Source organism: Anastrepha ludens, chromosome 6, assembly GCF_028408465.1.
Source record: "Anastrepha ludens isolate Willacy chromosome 6, idAnaLude1.1, whole genome shotgun sequence".
Lineage (NCBI taxonomy): Eukaryota > Metazoa > Arthropoda > Insecta > Diptera > Tephritidae > Anastrepha > Anastrepha ludens.
In genome coordinates, this window is record NC_071502.1 from 88,353,322 (window position 1) to 88,375,052 (window position 21,731).

General features: G+C 37.2%; 1 protein-coding gene and 1 non-coding gene across 3 annotated transcripts in view; one reads left to right on the forward strand and one right to left on the reverse strand.

The window, feature by feature from the left end:
• The window catches only part of LOC128867546 (homeobox protein 5-like), a 276,653-nt gene that overhangs the window by 196,354 nt on the left and 58,568 nt on the right, over positions 1 to 21,731 (reverse strand). The gene's annotated exons all lie outside the window — the stretch shown is intronic.
• Trnai-aau (transfer RNA isoleucine (anticodon AAU)) lies at positions 16,985 to 17,058 on the forward strand. Its single transcript has one exon. It is a non-coding gene; the product is annotated as a tRNA-Ile (tRNA).

The window sequence follows — 21,731 nt, forward strand, 5'->3', positions numbered from 1 at the left end:
TTTGCAGGGATCTGGTAATAATCTGATGGTGCAATGACGGGTGAATATGGTGGGTGACTAAGGGCTTCCCATTCCAACGCACTCAGTCTTTGTTGTGTAACAAATTCAGTACGCGGGCGAGCATTATCGAACACTATTCCTTTTATGGATGCGAATGCTGGCCTTTTTTGTTTGATAGCTGCATTCAATTTATCCAGCTGATTGCAGTACGATTCCGCGTTGGTGGTTTTCCCCAGTTTCAGCAATTTGTAGTACACTGGACCTTTCCTGTCCCACCACAAACAAGGCAGTACTTTTCGTTGATGGACTCTTGGTTTTGGAACTGTGGCTGACGATGTTCCTGGTTTGCTGTAAGATTTGTTTCTCTTAATATTCTCGTAAAGTATTCACTTTTCATGATCAGTAATCGGCTTCTCCAAAAACGGCTCCTCATCGTTCCTAATCAGATGTGATGAACACATTTTTACCCGATCAGGCAAATTCTTTTCCGTTAATTCATGTGGAACCTGAATAATTTGCTTTAACGCGAACCCAAGAGATTTAATGTGATCTCCAACAGTTGTCTGATGAATGCCACACTCTTCTGCAATATCTCGACTTGTTAAATGTGGACTTTCCAACATGCAACGAAAAAATCATTATCGATCGTGGAAGGTCGTCCAGATCGATCACTTTCGTGGAGGCTCAGCTCCACGGAACGAAATTTTTACATGAAACCGATGCGTTGCTTCTTTTTTGGAAATCATACAAATGCACTTTACCTACTTACATGTTTTTCACTTTAAATATCAGAAGTCAATGATGAACTTACAAGGACTCTTTTTATATTATACAGAAGGTAAAAAAAACAAAAACAATTCCCAATGACTCACTAGCCAGTTTTGGTTTTTTTTTAAGAAAAATTACCTGCCTATTGAAAATACGATAGAACCTTACCTTCAACCCAATTATGGTAAAGCGGACCTATAGAACTTATAGAAGAAAGAAAAATCTTGCCAATTATCTGTTAGAAAAAAGTATTCTTTCTGCACATTTTAAAAGACTTGTATAAATTATAAAATATTTATTTGTTAACCAAAAGAATTTACAATAATACTGTAAGCTTAGCAAAGCTAGCAACTTAGTGATCTCCAAACTGGTCCATTTTAAATAGAACTCCCATTAACTAATTCTAATCGGATGAAGGTGAACTTCACACTTATTTGCTCTTTCCTGTTCACTGCTTTGTGCGCTCTCACAGCTGTCGTCTCTCGCTTGCTTAGCAACTGCGAGCGTCGCGTGTGATGTTCGCTGTTAACTGCACTCGCTCTCCCAGCAGCCCACTCACACTTGCATTGTAACTGCATGGGATGCTGTAGAGTCGTGCGTGTATGATGTTCGCCAGTTGGACAGCAGAGAGCATGTTCGTTCACGTACTTAGGTGACCAGTGCTTAATTTATATCCTGACTTAATTATTGTAGCATTTTAATTTGTTTTTTTAACCTACCCTAGCGTTGTAGGTATGTAAGCTCGCCAAGCTTATCCCTCCTAATACATTTTTCAACCCTTATTGTAACCTTATAAAATTCTTAAAATTGGTCGCATACTTTTACTCTTTCTAAGAAATGTTTTGCAATGAATGACGTTTGTATTCCTTCTTTCTTGGGGTAGGTTGTCGTTTGCACAAATTAATATACAAATATGTATGTATGTATATGTGCATTTAAACACGTATACGCTTTTACTCGTGTGACTACAAAAGCAAGTTCACATATTTTTCACTCGTCATAATCTGCTCAGTCGTCATCTTAACTTGTCTGTTGTGCTTTACTTATTGTCTGTCGTCTGCGGCTATTCTTACAATATTTTGCTAGTCTGCTATTTTTATAAATTTTATTTTTATTGTTACTCTAATTTGTTGTTTTTTTTATTTTGTAATTTTTGTCTGTCCACTTGTTGTGACGTTTTTCTGTTTATTTTGCGTCTATGTAGAATGGGTTTTTTCATTATTTGTTTTTGGTGTGCTCCAATTGCTCTTCCAGTCTCTTTGTGCCTTTAGACTATTTTTTTCTTGTCGCAATGTTTATTTAAGTAATCAAAGGCGTAGAATTCACAGCTTCATTAAGAAATATGCTACCAGCAAAGCTCCGTTTCTTGGTGTTACATACAGTGGTGTGTAGTGAAATAGAGTCGCTCCTAAAAGAGGTTTTCAAATATAATGATTTGACAAAAACTTGCAGTTTTTATGGATTTCTATGTTCAAAGAATTTATTGAAATAAATGTGGGAATTCAAAATAATTTTTTTTTTTCAAAACTTTTTTTTTATTTTTCAACATACATCTCTGTCTCGGCGATGACTTCCTCTTTTGGACTAAAACTTTCCCCACGAGCCATTTCTTCATATTAGGGAACAAGAAAAAGTCGCAGGGAGCCAGATCGCGTGAATACGGGGGGTGCGGCAGCTATTCATAACGAAATCCACGCAGTTTGGAGGCGACAACTCCGGATGAATGTGCTGGTGCACTATCGTGGTGAAGCAGCAAGTTTTTTTTCACCAAATGCGGTCCAATAACTCACTGTAGTATTGTCTAGTGATTGTTTTTCTTTGTTTTTAAACAATCTATAAATATGACGCCATTTGTATCCCAAGCTATCGTCGATATGACCTTTCCGGCCGATGAGAATGTCTTCGCCTTTTTGGGGCCGATTCACCGAGAGAAATCCATTGTTTTAATTGTTGCTTAGTTTCTGGTGCGCAATAATGAATCCAAGTTTTATCAACCGAGACAACTCAATGCAAAAGTTCCTTCGGATCTTACTTAAATTGCGCTGCTTTGAAGTCAACAGCCGCATCTGCTTGTTGCTGCTTGTGAGCAATCGCGGCACCCATCGGGCCAACAATTTTTTCGTGCCAATTTACCATGTAAAATATTAATTTCGCGCACTTTCGTTCGTCAATCAGCGAGAATCATGTCGTGGACTTTTTGAATGATTTCCTCGGTAACCACGTCTGCCGGGCGTCCTGGTCGCTCCTCATCAAAAACGGAGGTTCGCCCACATTTTAATTCGTTGAACAAATATCTAACTTTAGTAGACAGGCTCATAGACAGCATCCAACTTTTATCTCCTCGAATTTTTTTCCATCGAAAAACAAAAAGCGAATTACCGAACGATACTGCACTTTTTCCATCTTAGCGAAAATCACGAAACAATTTTTACTGTCTTACTCGAATAGCTGCCAAATCTAAACTAACCCTTCAATCAGTCTAAAATTTGTTTTGCCGTCGTTTGATAGGTGGCAACACACGATTCTAACACCAACTTCCCTCAGGAACGCCCTGTGTCAAAAAACACGGGCACTTATTGAACCGCCCACGTATTGAAAGTAACAAAAGTACCGTCACTCTTAGCAAATAACTCACGAACGGATGAATAGAATACAATGAAATTTTAACAGCTGTCTTTTTAAGGTCAGTACTAACTGAAAAAAAGGTGAATGCAATAAAAATTGTGCCATCTACGGGTATATATTAGGCCCGCGTCTTTTCTGCTCATGTCTTAATTTGAAGAAAGAAAGAAGATTTATGCCTATTTTGTAGACTCTAAAGCTGCTTTTGACAAAAAGTCCAGTGACGCGTCGATAAATAAGTTACATTCCATTGGCCTATCTACAAAAGTAGTAAGACTTTTATGCAGCACTATTTTACAATCCATCTCTGTATTATTTCCTCAGCTTTCGTCTATTTTGTATGTGTAAGAATCAGCTAACTTTTTTTTAGTTTATTCGCTTTTAGGTATATCATATTTACAATATTTTGATTTTACTTTCTGTGCTTTTATTCTTGAAATTGTTGATGTCTCATTGTTTGTGAAGCAATTTACTCAAGTGGTTTTAATGCTTTGTGAAACTACTTTCATTTCCAATTTCTTAAGTGTGTACATACATACATACATACATATGTACTTGACAGGAAAACTACAGATATATTGTACATACATACACATCTACATTTCTCTAAAATTTGGCATGCGTAGTGTTAAAATGTAAGGAAAATGCAAACAAAATATTTAGAAAACCTTTTTTTTTGTATTTTGCTGGTACATGGTGGCGCAAAATTAATCACCCTAGACAGCTGCAGTATACAAACCAACAAACAATGGTACGCGTACAGTTTAAGCTAAAGATTTCCATCTCTCAAAAACATTTTTGTTATTTAGTAAAAAAGGTATTCAAAAACAAAATGGATGATAAATTTTGCGCCACTACTGTTGTGTATTTGATAATAATTTCTCCTGCCAGATAAGAATCATGAAATAAAAAATATTTTAAACAACTTTTCTTAATGAAATTAAAAGCTAGTCAAAATGACTTTCTTGGTCAAGCAATGATTTTCAAAAATCCCGTATTTTTATTAGTAAGAGAAGAAACCAGGAAAAAAGAAAAGTTTCAATCGCATTAATCTCAGCTTGTAACACACACTTGTGCTCACATAATCGATCCAGTTTAACGTTTTATATTTTTCAAGTTAAAAATTTCAAAAAATTGTCAGCAAAATTTTCAACTTTCCTTAGTTATATAGATAACATTGCTCAACAACCAACGACTATGAAGAAAATTCAAATCTAACTCCGAATCAAATCAAATGAGTTAGTTAGTTCGGGAGGAAAAGGAAAATTAACTGCCAAACTAATAGACGAGTTAACTATTTATTACGCTTTGGCAAGTAGAAATAATATTGACTCACTGCAAAATATGAAAAATGCCATTTAGGCGAAATTTTACCATAAATCATCAAGGGACGAAAAATCTCAGCATTTTCATTGTCCACCTGTAACAGAAAGTTGGTGATATTGGCAGAGAGTAAAAGCCCGAGGTACGATTAATGAATACAGGCTCAAAGCCGCTTTACCTGAAATTTTACTGCAGGCAATAAAACCCATCTATGAATCATTAAGTGACGAATAATTACTTGGAAAGTGCTTAGGTGGACTCACACATAATGTTGAGGAGAGTCTTAATGCACCCAAATGTAGTCCAGGTAGTCGGAGAATAGTTGAAATAGCTACCAATGTTGCTGTATCTACTTTTAATGACGAAGCAGAGAGTTTATTAAGAATGGAAAGATTACTTGGAATAACGATTGGATATGAGGGATACCACTATTGTCTCGGAGAAAATTCGAACCGGCTAAAACACGCACGAATCAAGGCTATGAAAGCAACAAAAGAGGCCAGAACATCTCGTCGACTAGAACAAAATAAACAACAACAATTGCTTACTGATCAGGAAGGCATACAATATGAAGCTGCAATGGGAAATTAGACATAACTTATGAAAATAAATTAAAAACTTCATTTAAAGTTTTTGCTTTAAATGCGCGACACCTCGAGCGAAATGCACTTGAAAGTTTAAACTCGTTTTTCTCGAAACTATAATACTTTTTCCGGCACGGTCTGCATGATAACTCATACAGTTTTTAATAGTTTTGATGCGGTTTTTTTGTTTTTAAATATTCGAAAGTGTTTTCTCTATAGTCTGTCGGGCCGGATTTTTGATATTTTTATTAAAAAATTTTATATAAATAATTAAAGTGGGACAATTATGACGTAAAACGGATAGTTTTTTTTAAATGTCGTATATTGCAAAATTCAAAAGCCCGGCTCGACAAACGATAACAACAACCTTATTTTACAACATTTTTTTTTACTTTTTACAGATCCATCAACATTTCAAGGAGAAATGATGCAGACGGTGGAGCAACTTTTTTTTCATTGTACTTTGGGTCACGTGATATTTTATATACTAATTTTTGTAAAGAAGGAGGTGAACAACTGCATAAATATTTGTACCACTTAGTGATAGACGCATGGGAAAGAGAATTTATACGTTGATGGCTGGGATGCATAATCTTTCCAGTGTACCAAAAAGGAGACAAGAGAGTATGTGAAAATTATCGTGGTATTTCACTGCTTAACTCTGCTTATAAGGTTTTTACTAATGCCCTCTATCATCGTGTCAATGAATATGCAGAGACCATATTGAAGACTATCAGTGTCGATTCCGCAAGGGAAAATCTTTGCTTTGTCCTCAGTCAAATCTTTGAATATGAAAAGGATATTCACTGCCTTTTTTATAGATTTTGATAGCGTCAGGAGAGATACAATTTTTTACGTACTGCTTAGCCTAGGAATTCCAGCAAAACATATAAGGCTAGTCATCGTTACGCTCACGGATACAAAAGCAAAAGTAGCATCGGCCAAGAGCTGGGCATGAGTCATCAAACAGTTATAAATCATTTGAAGAAGCTTGGATTCAAAAAGAAGCTCGATGTATGGGTTCCACACGACTTGACGCAAAAAAACATTTTTGCCTGTATGGATGCATGCGAATCGCTTCTGAATCGCAACAAAATCGACCCGTTTTTGAAGCGGATGGTGACTGGCGATGAAAAGTGGGTCACTTACGACAACGTGAAGCGCAAACGGTCGTGGTCGAAAAGCGGTGAAGCTGCCCAGACGGTGACCAAGCCTGGATTGACGTCCAGGAAGGTTCTTCTGTGTGTTTGGTGGGATGGGCAGGGAATCATCCACTATGAGCTGCTCCCCTATGGCCAAACGCTCAATTCGGACCTGTACTGCCAACAACTGGACCGCTTGAATGCAGCACTCATGCAGAAGAGGCCATCTTTGATCAACAGAGGCCGAATTGTCTTTCATCAGGACAACGCCAGGCCACACACATCTTTGGTGACGGGCCAGAAGCTCCGGGAGTTCGGATGGGAGGTTCTTTTGCATCCACCGTATAGTCCGGATCTCGCACCAAGTGATTAACACCTATTTCTGTCCATGGCGAACGAGCTTGGTAGTCGGAAGTTGTCCACAAGAGAGTCCTGTGAAAATTGGCTCTCCGAGTTTTTTGACAATAGGGAAGCGAGCTTCTCGTTGGGAACACGTCATCGAACAAAACGGCGCATATTTGACTTAAATCGCATTATTATAACCAATTTTATGAACAATTGAAAATTCAATAAAAATACCGCAAGACTTTTTGGCCAACCTTTATGTGCCTATGTAGACGATGTCGCCATTCTTTCGAGGAACACGAACGACTTAAATGAAACGTTTTTAAAATTGGCAAATTTGCCAACGATATTGGCCTCTTCGTTAACGAGTGTAAAACGAAATACATGCTGAAATCAAGACGGCACATAAATGCACAGAATCTTCATGTAGGTGCATATACTTTTGAAGCGGTACAATCATTTAAATATCTAGGTGTTATGTTCACTTGTAGCGGTAACTCAACACCCGCAATCAAAGATCGCGTCAACGCTGCCAATAGAGCGTAATATTCACACCTTAGTTTGTTCAGGTCTCGTCTTTTATCTAGATCTACGAAACTGACCATGTATAAAACTCTTATACGACCAATTTTGACATATGGTTGCGAGGTGTGGACTATGAAAATTAATGACAGTGCGCTTATTGCTAAGTTCGAAAGGGAAATTTTAAGGAAAGTGTTCGGACCCATTAAAAATGAAGATGGCAGCTACAGAATTAGGTATAACTCGGAATTGAACGAACTTATCCAAGACGAGACAGCTGTGCGTCTATATGCCTGCTGAATCTGCTGTAAGGAAAGCTATGACTGGAAAGATAATTGGTGCGAAGGCGAAGGGAAGATCGAGAAACCGATGGATAGACGCAGTGGGAAGCGATCTCACAGCAATGGGAATTCGCAACTACGAAGGAAAAGCAAGCGATATAACACTTTGGAGGAGTTTAGTGAAGAAAGCTTTGACGCACCCCGCGTTGTAATGCTGTGAATGATGAATTTTTGTAATGAAAAATTAAAATTAATTTTTTTTTTAAGTTTAAGTACTAGTAAATAATACATACATTTTTTTTATATTTATTTCTATTGTTATCCGTTCTAAAAAAACTTTTACTTTTAGCGCATTTTTGGCGCTGCTGGACGTATGTAACCCCTTAGAGTTTTAGAGTTTGACCCTTTAATAGAATCTCAGTGAACCTCTTAATCAGCGCAGCTATAGATGAGCCTTCTAATTTCGTATTTAAAAAAAAAAAAATCAACTCATTTGCAGATAAATTTATCATTTTTTTTATCAATAAATAAAATTAACTATTGATCTTCTCCGAAATACCAGTATTTGAATTAGAGTTAGCTTGGCTTTTCCCTGCAGGGTGCCCACAAACAAGCACTTCCATTTTACATACACAAAGTGAGATACGCAATGGCTTCGAAATTGCGACATTGGAAACCAAAGTGACATTCGATTAGAAAATTTAGTTTGACAACGTCTGGCAGTATGTGAATACATTTTTTCGAATCGCTGGTTTCCGTTTGAAGCGGCGCCACCTTTTTGATGTAACGAACGCTGACACTATTAACCCATTGGCAGTGGCATTGAGCTGTATTTTGTTGTTTGTCAGTGGGCAAGTCAGTGAGGGATTGAGACAGATTGCGCACGGAAATATAGTCAATGCAGAAAGAAATATTTTCATATGCAGTACTAAAAACACTGGGAGGGAGCTAAAGATGGATATGGAAATCAGAAGTAGGAAGCCAATAAAATATGAGCACATTTTTATATGTATGGAAAAAATTACTATTATTTACAGTTTAGTGATAAAAATAAGTTTTACAAACAAACTTAAAAAACAAGCACCAACAGCTGAGTTTCCGATCTACAAACAAATATTTAATGTATAGAATTGAACTTGAACTTTGAAGTACTGTATTTTGTATTGTAACAATCTAGGCAGACAATCAAGTTTACTTTAAGAAAGTTTATAGAATTTTTTGAAGTATTTTTTCATCTGAATTTAAATTAAATAGAATGAACAGCGTTTTTCTTTATGAAGCAATAATTAAAAGTGATGTAAGATCTTGAACTACCTAATACATCCCTGATGTCCTCTTGGTAAAACTACCATTTACTTCAGAGCAAATTCTAAAGGAAAATTACTCAAAAGCACAGAATTTACAACTTTTGATGAAAAAGTTAGCAGGCAAACCTCTTTTCCTTGTTCCACAAAACGTGGGTAAAAAACACGTTCCCTCAACATTCGGTTCTATGTAATCGAAACGACCCGGATTTATATGCGGCCAAGGACCGTCACTTCAGCAGCATTCCACGCTTGTATATGGGAAATTTTAATGCTGGGCGACAGGGTGTTAAGTTTTGTTTCTGCCCCAAAAGACAAAATGAAAATAAAAGGCTGGGTAAAATCATTTAAACCAGTTGAAAAAGTTTGTTTCAAACATTTTTTGGCAATGCATTTTGAGATCGGCCCAAATCGAAAGAGAATAAAGTTGCCTAGTGATGCTCTTCCGTTGCCTGTCGAAATTTTGTATTAATGGAATGAGCCCGAGGCGGAATATCCCTCGGTTGACGATTCCACGCAATCAGAGTAAATCATTTTTCATTTAAAAAGTATAGTTTTATTTAAAATAATTTTGATTTAGCTCATTTGCGGATTGCCTTGTGTTACATCTGGAAAAAGAATTGGCTCAACTTAAAGAACGGCTTGTGACACTGAATAAATTCAAATCCAATGTCTGTCAAATACTTTCTGAGGGCAAGATTTAAAAGTAGGAAAACCCAACCAAAACAATTGAGCTCGGGACGATATGACACAGGCAATATCGAAAATTTGTAGGGGTCTTCTGAGTGCATAGTTTTTCTGAGAATACAAAAAATATCTTCTTTGTGGGGAACTTATACTTTTTAAAATATAGTTTGCCAAAGCTTTTGTGATACGTTCCGAAAATGGCAAAAAAAGTCAAAATACGACAATTAAGTTGAAAATAAATACTATGTTATTGTTGTTGAAGTGGTTGAGTATTTCTGTTGAAATGCTTCTAATTAGCGACACGCACCGTTTTATTACCACTGTTCTCGTGTGATGTCTTTGTTTTGTTTTTTAATCAGATCCATTTCGTGAGATCCAAGTATAGCAGCAAACTTGTGATCTCTCTATCTGAGATCTCATTAACTTGCTGTAAGAAAGGCTTACCGAAAGAGCGAAGTCTTCCTCTAGTTAGACCTGAACTCTCGCATAAGTAGTGAAAAATAATTTCTTTCGCCCTTTCCGAAGTGAAGCAATGCATGTCTTAATTGTCTTAAATGGGATAGCAACTGCCACCGCCTCTGCTATGTCTAGTGCTGAACCTTTTCCTGCCAGCTCATTTGCTATCTCGTTACTCTCTATATTCCTATGACCGGGAATCCATATCAGAGTAATTTGAAGCCAATGACCAAGCAATTCTAGTTCCTCTCTACTCCGTAAAACTACATAGTTTGGATGAAATGGAATTGAAATCTCAGGACTTGAGAACTGCTTGACTGTCTGAAAAGATAGCTACTCTTGCACCAGTTTCTTTGTAGTGTTTCAGTGATTTGCAAGCTTCTCTGATTGATAATAGTTCTGCCTGGCCCATGCTGACATAGTCAGGAAGTCGAATTGATTTGGATAAGTTGAGCGGTTCCGAATGGAAGCCAGCTCCTCCAGTTCATCTTAGAACTGTCTGTGTATATTTCGTTGTCGAATTTACCAATCACTTTCCCTTTCCTCCGTTCGGCTCTCGGTGGATAACTTACTATAAAATATTCCTTGAAGTTAAGGTTGGGGATTGTGAAGTCTGATTTGTCTTGAAGCAATGAGGGTCCCTGTAGGAGGATCTTACTGTGACCGTACGATCGTCCTGCCCAACTTCCTATGTCTCTGATTCTCACCGGGTTGCATTTAGCGATGGTTTTTATGTGTAAGTCTAAAAATACTAAGTTAAGTTTTTTTTTATTTCTGTATGGAAGGTGATACACTTTTCAGGAAAGTGACTTATGCCTCTTTTTCCTTACTTCCAAATTATTAGGGCGCAACTAAGTTCCCGCTTTTACTTTGATGAAAATACAACTTTATTTTGAGAAAAAAGGTTACAAGTGAATCATTGAAAGTATTGCCCATCGTTGGCTACTATTTTTCCCATCTTTCTGGTAGATCTCGTATACCGTCGCGGTAAAACTGTTCATCCTTTAAGGCTATCCACGGATCAAGCCATGTTTTGATGTCTTCATATAAATGGAACTGCTGTTCAGCTAGACCATGTGCCATCGATCGGAACAGGTGATAATCGGACGGCGCAATATCTGGAGAATATGGCGGGTGGGGTAGGATTTCTCATTTCAGTACTTCCAGATAGGTTTTAATGGGTTTGGCAACGTTAGGCCGAGCGTTGTCATGCTTCTCCGCGTATTGCGGCCGCTTCTCGTCCAGTGCTCTGCCCAATCGCATCAATTGAAGTCGATACCGATCCCCAGTGATGGTTTCGCTTGGTTTTAACAGTTCATAAACAAATAACACCAACTTGGTCGAAGCAAATACATAGCAGCGTGAATATTCGGCCGAGGCGACGACGAAGAAGCATGACCGGGCAGTCCCCACGACTTTCTTTTCTTTGGATTGCCGTAATGAATCCATTTTTCATCACCCGTTACGATGTGATGAAGAAAACCCTTCCTTTCTTGCCGCTGGAGCAGTTGCTCACAGGCGAAAAAACGTCGTTCAACATCCATTGGTTTTAACTCATAAGAACCCAAGTCCCCTGTTTCTGAATCATTCCCAATGCATGCAATCGCTTGGAAATGGACGCGTTGGCGGGTAACTCCTAATACTGAAGCAAGTTCTTCTAGCGTTTGACACGGATACTCATTGAGCAATGTCTCCAATTCGCCGTCTTCGAAGGTTTTTGGCTTTCCTTCACGCGGACGGTCGTCGAGATTAAAATCACCGTCTTTGAAGCGACGGAACCAATCTCGGTACGTTGTTTCACTTAAAGCAGCATCTCCATAAACTTTTTGTAGTTCTCGATGCGCTTCAGCCACCGTTTTTTTTGGATTTTGGATGCTTCTGAAAGCATAGTTCGTGACAACTCCTGTTTAGAGTTTTCTAATGAATGCAATTTTGCTTTTGCATTGGCTTGATCCCGTGCTTCGTTTTCATATAACATCGCAGAAGACTGCGATTCATATTCGGAAGCTAGGCCCTCGATCAAAAAGTTCATATTATGGCCTTCAAAGTACTCCTCATTAACTGCCACACACTTTTGCCAACGTTTGACGCAGCTCGCGGAACATTTCTGGAACTCTATTTTCGGTGTAGCCATCAGAGCCGACTGCGATTTTTCCATTACTTCCTTTCGGTTGTTAAAACACGTTCCCCATAGTGGTTTTTTGACTCGATCAAACAAAACAAATCGCGGGAGCCACGTCAGGTGAATTCGATGGCTGTTGGATGGTATTCGTCTCGTTCTTGGTCAAAAATGCATGGATAATTATAGCACTGTGCGACAGTGCGTCTTCCATGGTGCAAAATCCGCGAATAGTTCTCCCACAAATACTTTCTTCTTTGAAGAATTGTTTCACGTAAACGTTCCATACCGCCCAAATAATAGTCCTTGCTAACTGTCTGACCTTCTGGCGGAAATTCATTGTGTACCGTTATAATCCATACAAACCATGAGCATCACTTTCTTTTCTGACTGAAAACGACGTAGTTTTTTCGACCTGGTTTATTTGAAGCTCCTCACTTACTCGTCTGATGTCTGGATTTCGTTTGGTACTCATAAACCCACGTCTTGTCTCCACGTCCCACGTCTTGGGTCGGATTCAGCCTTGGAAATCATGTCCTTCGCAATATTCACGCTAAGTGGAAAGTCATGCGTGTCGGTCTTGAAGGCAAAAAGTGTAGAGAAGTCAACGGGGTAGACATACATACATGCACGGTCAGCGAAGTCAAGGGTTTTTTTTGGTATTTTGATTTTATTGAATTCACTTTTTCGTATTTTTATTCAAGTAAACTGTGGGCAACGAATTGTCTAATGACCCGAGCCCGATGACGTCCAAGGTTAACCTGGCTTGACCAAGCCATAGCCGACCTGAAAAAGTTACGAGTTAGGAGCAGGAGATCTGTTGCTATGAACCGTGCAGATTGGAAGAGGATTGTGGATGAAGCTAAAGCTCACCCTGAGCTGTAATCGCTTGTAGATGATGATGATGAAACTGTGAGCTGCGCTCAACAAGCTAATGACAAAAAAAAAAAATTGTCCGCACAAACGTCAAAAACACACAAAGAAAACCGCAAACAAAATGTCATCGTGTAAGTGCACGAAGATTTTTGAAGACCTCTTTAAAAGAAATTGTGCAGAAAACCCAGGGTGAAAGGCATCGTGTAAATTGACTCTAACTTTGGCTCCCTCGTCATAGGGGACTTGGCAGCAGAACTCTTCACGCTCATTTCACACATTCGGACGTTGTTCAATTTCAGTGTTCTCGTAAACTAACCTTTGTCAGGACCCCGGTTACGTCAGCCAATGAGCTGATTCTTTCAAATTCGCTGAGAACCGGTTAACGGTCTGATATTGGCGACACCTCTAAAAATCTTTTCGCCATGAAACAAACCGAATATTGATGTTGTTGTTGTAGCTTGTTACCAAACACTGCTTAGAGCTAACAGAGTGACTGGGAACTCTCGAGGCAGGAGGATATTAAAAAAAAAGGAAAATTACTGTGTTTTTTGTTTTTGTTTTTTACTTGCAAACAAATATTTTTACGAAATACATATTTAACCATTTACTGCATTCACAGTTATAGCTTTTAGTTTTTGTTGCAATTATCGCATTTGCCAATTACGCCATGTCAGACGTGCGCTTGCAACAATCTGCCCAAGTAATTTCTTAACACAAATAAAAGCACATTTTGTGGATTTCCTTCCCCTTCAATTCGTCTTTCCCCCCCAAATAACATTTCAACATCTCAGCAAACTAGCAGCATCGAAGGTTTGCCTTAAAAAGTTTCTGCCTGCTAACCTGATTTCGAATGGCAGCAATGACACTGATTGGACAAAGTGAATCGAATGGAATGCCTGAGTTGGTTGCAGCCACGTGCCGCGCACAAGTCACCAGACTCGTTTGACAATATCTTGACTACAGGGAGAAAAAGAAGGAAATTAGTTAATTTTAAACGAATTGCCAGTAACTTTTCCTATTTAAGAAAAAGAATTATGATGAGAGGAATTCGCATGAAAAGAAGAAAATGAAAGATAGATATTCAAAGGCGGAGAATATAAGCAGAAAACAATTAAGGGATGTGTTACTAAAAAATTATTTCTTGTGAGTAGATATTTAGATCGCAGAGCTTCCAACGAAAATAGCGGCACATTTCGGTTAAAGGTAGAAGTACCTTAGGTTGCTGGTTCTGCTTGCTGAACTCGCAAATGTCTCTTATGGGGTTAGGGGTAGTCAGAGGTCCGAAAATATGATGATTTTCAATTTCAATTTTTTTAATTTTTTTTTTTGCTAGTCAGTTGCTTTATTTTACAAAAATAAAAACATAGCATTAATAGATCATGTTTCGACTTATCTTAAAATTTCCAAAATAAAATTAATAATTGTAAAAGTTATCGCTGTTTGTATGGAGGCTGTTTCTCCAGAAGTCCCTTACGTTGATCCTCATTAGTCAAGGACAAGAGAAATTAGTTTTATTAATAAATAATCTTGTGCCTGATCGAAGCTTTTTTTTCAAAATTAACAATGCGGTGACCTCAGGAATTAATTGTTACAAAAAAAATCGAAATTTTTGAAAAAAGATCCTCCAATCAGGCACGAGTTTTTTATGTTTTTCAACAGCAGAATAAATTTTATTGAAATCTACCAAGCGGTTTTTAAAATTACAGAGATCACCAGTTTAAAAAACATAGTTGTTAGAAAAACGCATTTAAAGTTTTGCTATCGGCACCGGAGCGCCCGAGCGCCCTTTGTTAATTGTTGAATAACTCGAAAAGTATTTGACGGATTCACTGCAAAATGCAAAAAAAAAAATCCAATCTTTTGAAAATTCTAACTATCCTTAACCCCTTATGGATTTTGACAGATTATTTAAGCAAAATGTGCGCCACCTAATTTAGAGCAATAAAAAATGAAATTCCAATATATGGTGAGGCCTACTGCTAGAAATTACAGGAGAGGGAAGGCATGCTTTCCCCCCTATACTACTTGCCACTTCTAGAGAACCTTCGAAGTTTGATTAATGTTTTCTTGTACGAAAATTACCTGTAAGAAACCTGATGTGTTTCTATACCCGTTTCAGGCAAATTTGTTTTGAAATCCGACAAGCTGTGCTTTTGTTCCATTTATCACTGACTTGCCTAAAGGCAAATCTTCATGCTGGTACCGCATGGTAAAAAGCACTTACCAAGTTCTAACCGGGTTTATATGCCCTAAGGGCAGAATTTTTCGACAGCCAATGCCGTTCCAATGCCATTATCGATTTATTTAATATTCGTTACTAAGTTCTGCATCAAAAACAAAAAGACCGTTTCATTTACCACTCTCTTGTTCTTGTCAGAACGCGATATCGCTGCTTAAACTTCTGCTTTTTGGGTGTCTCTCAGGCTTAGAATCTGCAGCCATTCAAATTTTTCGTCGCTTATCAGAGAGGCAAAATAGTTTCACCATACCGGGAATTGGAAGGGGAGACCTATGCCCAAAAAAGTGATATCACAACTATCGTGGTTTCGGGTTGTTATCGAGCCTGACGTCAGACTTGTCAATATTACGAAAAATAAAGTAACTGTTTGGGGAAGACGCCACGTTCAGTATTTAATTCGTCTTGACACCTGCCCTGGTGTTGTTTTTCCTGTTGCATATACAGCTTCTTCTCACACTCTCTTGGCTTAATGTTGTATTTCAGAAGTGTTATGGTGAAATGGGCGAAAATAATGCTATTTTGTGAAAACGTAATAAATTTGGTACTAAAAAAAAATTAGAATAAAAGAAAATTCGAAATCGTTTTCTCTAGATTCTCGAGATGATAAGTAATTCCAAATTTTATAATCTATCTTTTTTCTTTAATCCAAAATCCGTGTTTGACGATATCTCGAAAGCTACATAACAAAAAATCAAAAATTATGTGGATTTTCGCACTCAGCGGCCGATTTCACATAAGAGTTGGATGGTTAGGTTCATGGGTTTTTGAGTTTGATTGCAGAGTAGTGAAATGAACAATTGGGTATATCATTTGTTGTCTATTTTTCGTGTATATGACACTTCGTTCTCATTATTCTCATCCAACATACTTTGCTCATCTCATTGAGAATATTTTACTCTCATTATTCTCATCCAACATACTTTGCTCATCTCATTGATAATATTTTGATCTTATTATTCTCATTGACCAAAAAACTTTACAGAGTTGCAATAGGAATCTAACTCAATTTATAACCAATTAAATACTAATTGCACATTTTATTAATTGAGTATAGTAAATTATGTACAACTACGTATTTATTTACTTCATTTCTTAACTGCGTATGGCATCGGACAGCTTCACCAAAGCACCTTTCGAGATTGAAAATTGTTCGAAATTTGTCTTTCTTGAAGCTAGAGCACGTGGAGCAAGTAAGTATGTAGTGGCAATACAGCAAAAACAACAATGGCAGTGAATTTCAAATTTGCTATTGGTCCCTAGAATGTCAAAATCTATAGTCAATCTATATGAAATAAATATAATATTAGAAAAAAAAAAATCAAATCAACTGCTTCACTGTGATACTACTGCCTGGGTGCGATGTGTCTATCTTTGAACCAACATGGAAGCTCTGCGCTGAAAATTGCAAAAAAAAATAAGGATTATTAAACAAAATGATGTTTATATATTATATATCGTTGGAAATTACAACTTGATTAGCAAACGAAGCAAAAACTTGGAAAAATACACAACACCGAGCACAAACGCGATCAAATTTCCCAATTTGTAGTATTAATTAACGCCGTCTTTTATTGTTGCTATGACACAAAACACAAAACCACAATATTTTCGCTCAAGAACTTTTATTTATAGTTTGCAATAAGCACATAAAAATTGGCTGTGTCTTAAGAACTTTCGACAAGTGGAAATGCAGCATTTGGCTTTTATAGTTTGCACGGCCCATTAGCTCAGTTGGTTAGAGCGTCGTGCTAATAACGCGAAGGTCGCGGGTTCGATCCCCTCATGGGCCAACTTAGTTTTTTTATATTTTTTTTTATAATTCATATCCTTAATAAATTCACTTTTCACATTACCACTTTTACACAACTAGAAGAGTAGCTGGCACATATAACTGTGCATACATATAACCCACTATAGTAGGATTTGTTTTACACAGCGTTTTTATCATTTTGCTTTGAATGTAAGCAAATGAATTGGAGTTGCCGCCATATAAAAAAGACACATAGCAGGCTGACTATGTACGAACAAAGACTATCTACAGCCTCTTGAGTGTACAGGGATGATAGAAGTAGGCACTATTTCGGCTTACGAGAGCAAACATGGCAATCCCGTCAGCGATTACTTATACCTTCTGCTCAAATATGAACGAGACGTTATCAATAAAACGGTCCGCGGATGACATATGGCAAAACTAATTTTTTTGTTTTTTGGTAGGACTGTTATAAGTTTACATGGCAAATTTCAACGTGATATGTCACATAGTTTGTTTTCTGTGCTACTGTAAACAAGTCAAGCTCGAGTGTGTTCTTCGAATTCTCTTTTATGACTTCAATTGTCTCAAAATGTTTTCCACGGAGCGGCAACTTGAGCTTGGGAAACAGGAAAAAGTCACATGGAGCCATATCTGGCGAATACGGTGCTTGCGGAACGATATTAACATTATTTTTGTTCAAATAATCGCGAACAAGACGTGCACATCGTGATGCAAGAACCATGATTTGTTGTTCCACAATTCCTTCCTTTTAAGACGAATGTTCTCGCGCCAACGCTTTAAAACGTCTAAATAATATTCAGCGGTAACCGATTTGTGCGATTTTGAAGCACAATTTCCTTTACTTTTCCGATGTTTTCGTCGTTTACTGATGTTGCTGGACGACGTTCATGAGGCAAGTTTTCAACCGATGTACGGCCCTCTTTGAACGATTTGTACCACTGGAAAACACGTGCACCCGATAGAGCAGAGTCCCTATAGGTTGTCTGCAACATATTTAAGGCGTCTGAAGCCGAAATTTTGTTGGAATAACAAAATTTCAAACAAATTCTTTGTTCAACTTGAATTTCCATCGTTAAATTCGAAGAACACACTCGAGCTTGACTTGTTTACAGTAGCACAGAAAACAAACTATGTGGCATATCACGCTGAAATTTGCCATGTAAGCTTATAACAGTCCTACCAAAAAACAAAAAATTTATTTTTGCCATATGTCATCCGCGGACCGTTTTATTGATAACGTCTCGTTCATATTTGAGCAGAAGGTATAATTTGTGTTAACAGTTCACATAAGAACTTATTACCAAAAAAACAATCCTAAGCTCTTAATTGAGTAATTTACTTTATTTTAGCACCAGAAATGTAATGAAATGGGTTAATGGTGTAATTCTTCAAAAAAAAAAACTTTTCGGTAACATTTTTCAACGTTCAAATATAGCCGGTTATGCACACACCAAGAGAGAGGTATGGGGTTTTAAATTGAAATAAAACAACGAAAATTCAAATTGATTGGCCAATCTTTATTACTTTTGTGTAGAACCAACCATTCATGACATTTATTTTTTAAAGATAATCGCTTTCAAATGTTGTCCGCAACTGCGGCGTAATTCCGCAATCCGTAAACACCAATTTTGAATGGCTCGCTGGAGGACTTCGGTCGGTATCTAGTGAATAACTCAAGTAATGTTGGCTTCCAATGCCTCAATCGAAGCTGGTGTATCAACAAAGTATTTAGACATTACATACCCCAACAAATAAAAGTCCAAAGGTGTGGTATCACACAATCTTGGTGGCCAATCCACTGGTCCGAGACGAGAGATAAATTGCTGACCGAAACGACTACGCAGTGAATTCATTATTTCACGGGTTTTATGTTGTGCAAATAACGGACTTCAATTTCCGGCATCAAAAAGTCGTTTATCATGGCGTGAAAGCCTCCGTCATTCATTGGCGCCAACATCGTTTTTGAGGAAATGATTCCTCCAACCCATAGGCCGCACCAAACGGTTGTTTTCAATGGAAGGAATGACTGTTCTCGATGGCTTCAGGTTGCTGTTTAGCCTAAATACAACAAAGCAAAATTGAGGTAGCCTTTAAGCCAAAAATGAGTCTCATCGCTGAACACCGTAAGTTGGCCTGAGCGCGCGATGAACACGATTCTCATCAGCTCTGTTACTGTTTCGCACTGTATAAAATCAAGCTTTGGCATATGATACGAGTACTCTGTCTCGCTTTTATATACTCTAAATCAGGTGACGGGCATTGAACAAATTTATCAAAGGCCTTCATTGGTTCAGCAAGCCACTTTGTGGTTTCATAATGGGCCTAAGTAAGTGTATCTCGGTCATCGGCAAGCTAAACAAGCATGATTTCAATTATAAAAATATTATATGCTTATATCCTAAAAATATGTTATGACAAATGGACAGAGAGCGTTCAAGGATGAGCGCTACATGAATTACCGCACTGAGTTCAAGAATTTGGAAACGTTCCAACCTTTTGCGATAATTAAATTGCATATCTTTGCGGTTTTTTTTTTAAGGAAAAAATTAATTTAGCACTGCAAAGTTTTTTCTATCTTTTAATGAACATTTAAAAAGTATAAACAATTTTTGTACTTGTTAAAATAAGTTGAAAAAATGTTTAACATAGAAATTAGTAGAGCGCTGCAACGCTGGAGTTTCCAACTAACGTACAAGATACAGCTCTTAATTATTATCTAAAGCAAAAAATTCAAATAGATTTCTAATTATCATGATTTTTTATTCTAGATGAACTAAGAAAACTGAGAGAAATTCCAAAATTTCAACTTTTTGTAGGTTTTAAAGAAAAAAATTCCTTTCTATAAAAAAAAATTCACTTCAACTTGGTATAAAAATCTTGAAAATTTTTGTTTAATCTATTTTGTTAGTTCAAATAGAAGAGAATTTAATACTGAAGGGAACAAGCTATGATTCATTTCAAAAGGTTCATTAGTTTTTTTCGTTCATGTACCCAAATTCAAAGAAATCATAAAAATGAAAAGTCGAGAAAAGAAGATAAAGTTTGTACTATAGCTGTCCGGTCACAGCGTAACTACCAAACGCTCGCCTACCTTTGGCTTTGTATCTACGGAAATATTGAGAATTAGGCTCTGTAACTTTGTGTGAATATTCTGAAATATATTAGGAATCGCTTAAAACGAAAAAAAAAAATTGATTTTTTTGACCTTATAAACCAGGTTCCCCCTCTTAAAGTGATCACAATTTATTCTGTGTTTTGGTTGTAATGAGCATTAAGGCGACCCAGTGGTCTACAAATTTCAAAAAATAGATTTTTTTCGATATTTCAAAAGTATAGTATCTTAAGAATATACTGTGAAATTTTAATGCGGAAATTCACAATATTATAGCTTCTACAGCCCATTAACCAGGTAGAGAGAGGTCCGCGCGAGTTACGTACCATCACTCCACCACCCTATCTATTTATTTCTCTTTTTTGAGTTGTGACAGTATTGTCTTACATTTAGGCCGGATTCACACTAAGATGCCGATCACGGTCCGCTCTCGGTCCAGTCTCGGTCCGGTAAAATATTCACAAACGAAAAACAATGACTGTATTCACACTATCCGTGCTGTTCAAGTTTCGGTACAGTCACACTCCAGCATCGATCAAGTTCGAAGAATATTTTGCTGGAGCGTGATCGAACTTGCCGCGACTTGTACTGATAGTGTGAATAACGTTGCGTTCTCGGTTCAGTCTTTCGACAATAGCAACCTATTGGAGAATTGAAAAAATTTTCAATTTCATTTTCATTTTCAACGAACGATGAATCGCGACTGGACCGATGTAAGAACACAAATGTAGATGTCGAAAGATTTTACCGAACCGAGACTAGACCGAGAACGAACCGTGATCGGCACCATAGTGTGAATCTACCCTTAATGTTACACGTTTTTCGCTCAATGCAGTTATGCTCTCAATAAGCCTAAAGTACTGCATAAAGTGAGCGCAAAACAGGTGTTATTAGAATTAAGGAAATTATAAAAAGTTAGTCTGTAGATTCACAGCAACCAAGAAGGTTGAATTTGTAAAAAAATAAAACTGTTAAAAAAAAAATTAACTTTAGTGTTTTAATTTAAGTCTAAAGACTTAAAACACATTAGTCGCGCTCCTGCAACTCAAACTTTAAACTCATTTACCTCGAAACTACTTTTTTCGGCTTGGTGTTGTCAAAAACAAAAACTAAAATTATTCAACCGAATCGTCTGAAATTTTAAAATGTTGTTCACAATGTCAATATTTCGTAATTTTTGATTAAAAAACTGAGAAAACCCCCGGTTTTTAGAGTGTCAAATTCAAAACCGCACGATTCTGTCATTTTTTTTTTATTCTAGTAACGGGACATAACTACAGTCATACTGATTAATAATTTTTTTGGTTATTGTGTTTCAGATAAATAGAAGAGCCAAAATGGTCAAGACCATTCAGGTCCAATTTTTCGAGAGGGTCTAATTGTTTTTTTGTTGATAAATTCTTAGCTGATAAAATCAGAGGGTTTATGCGATTTTGACTTCTAATTAGTTTTATTTTTATGCGAAGCAAATTACCTCAAATATTTTGCGGGTTTATTTTTATTCATATTTTATCTTCCATTTTCCATTTCCAATTTTCTATTTTTCTTTAAGCTTTTGCTTTGGAAAAAAAGCTGAC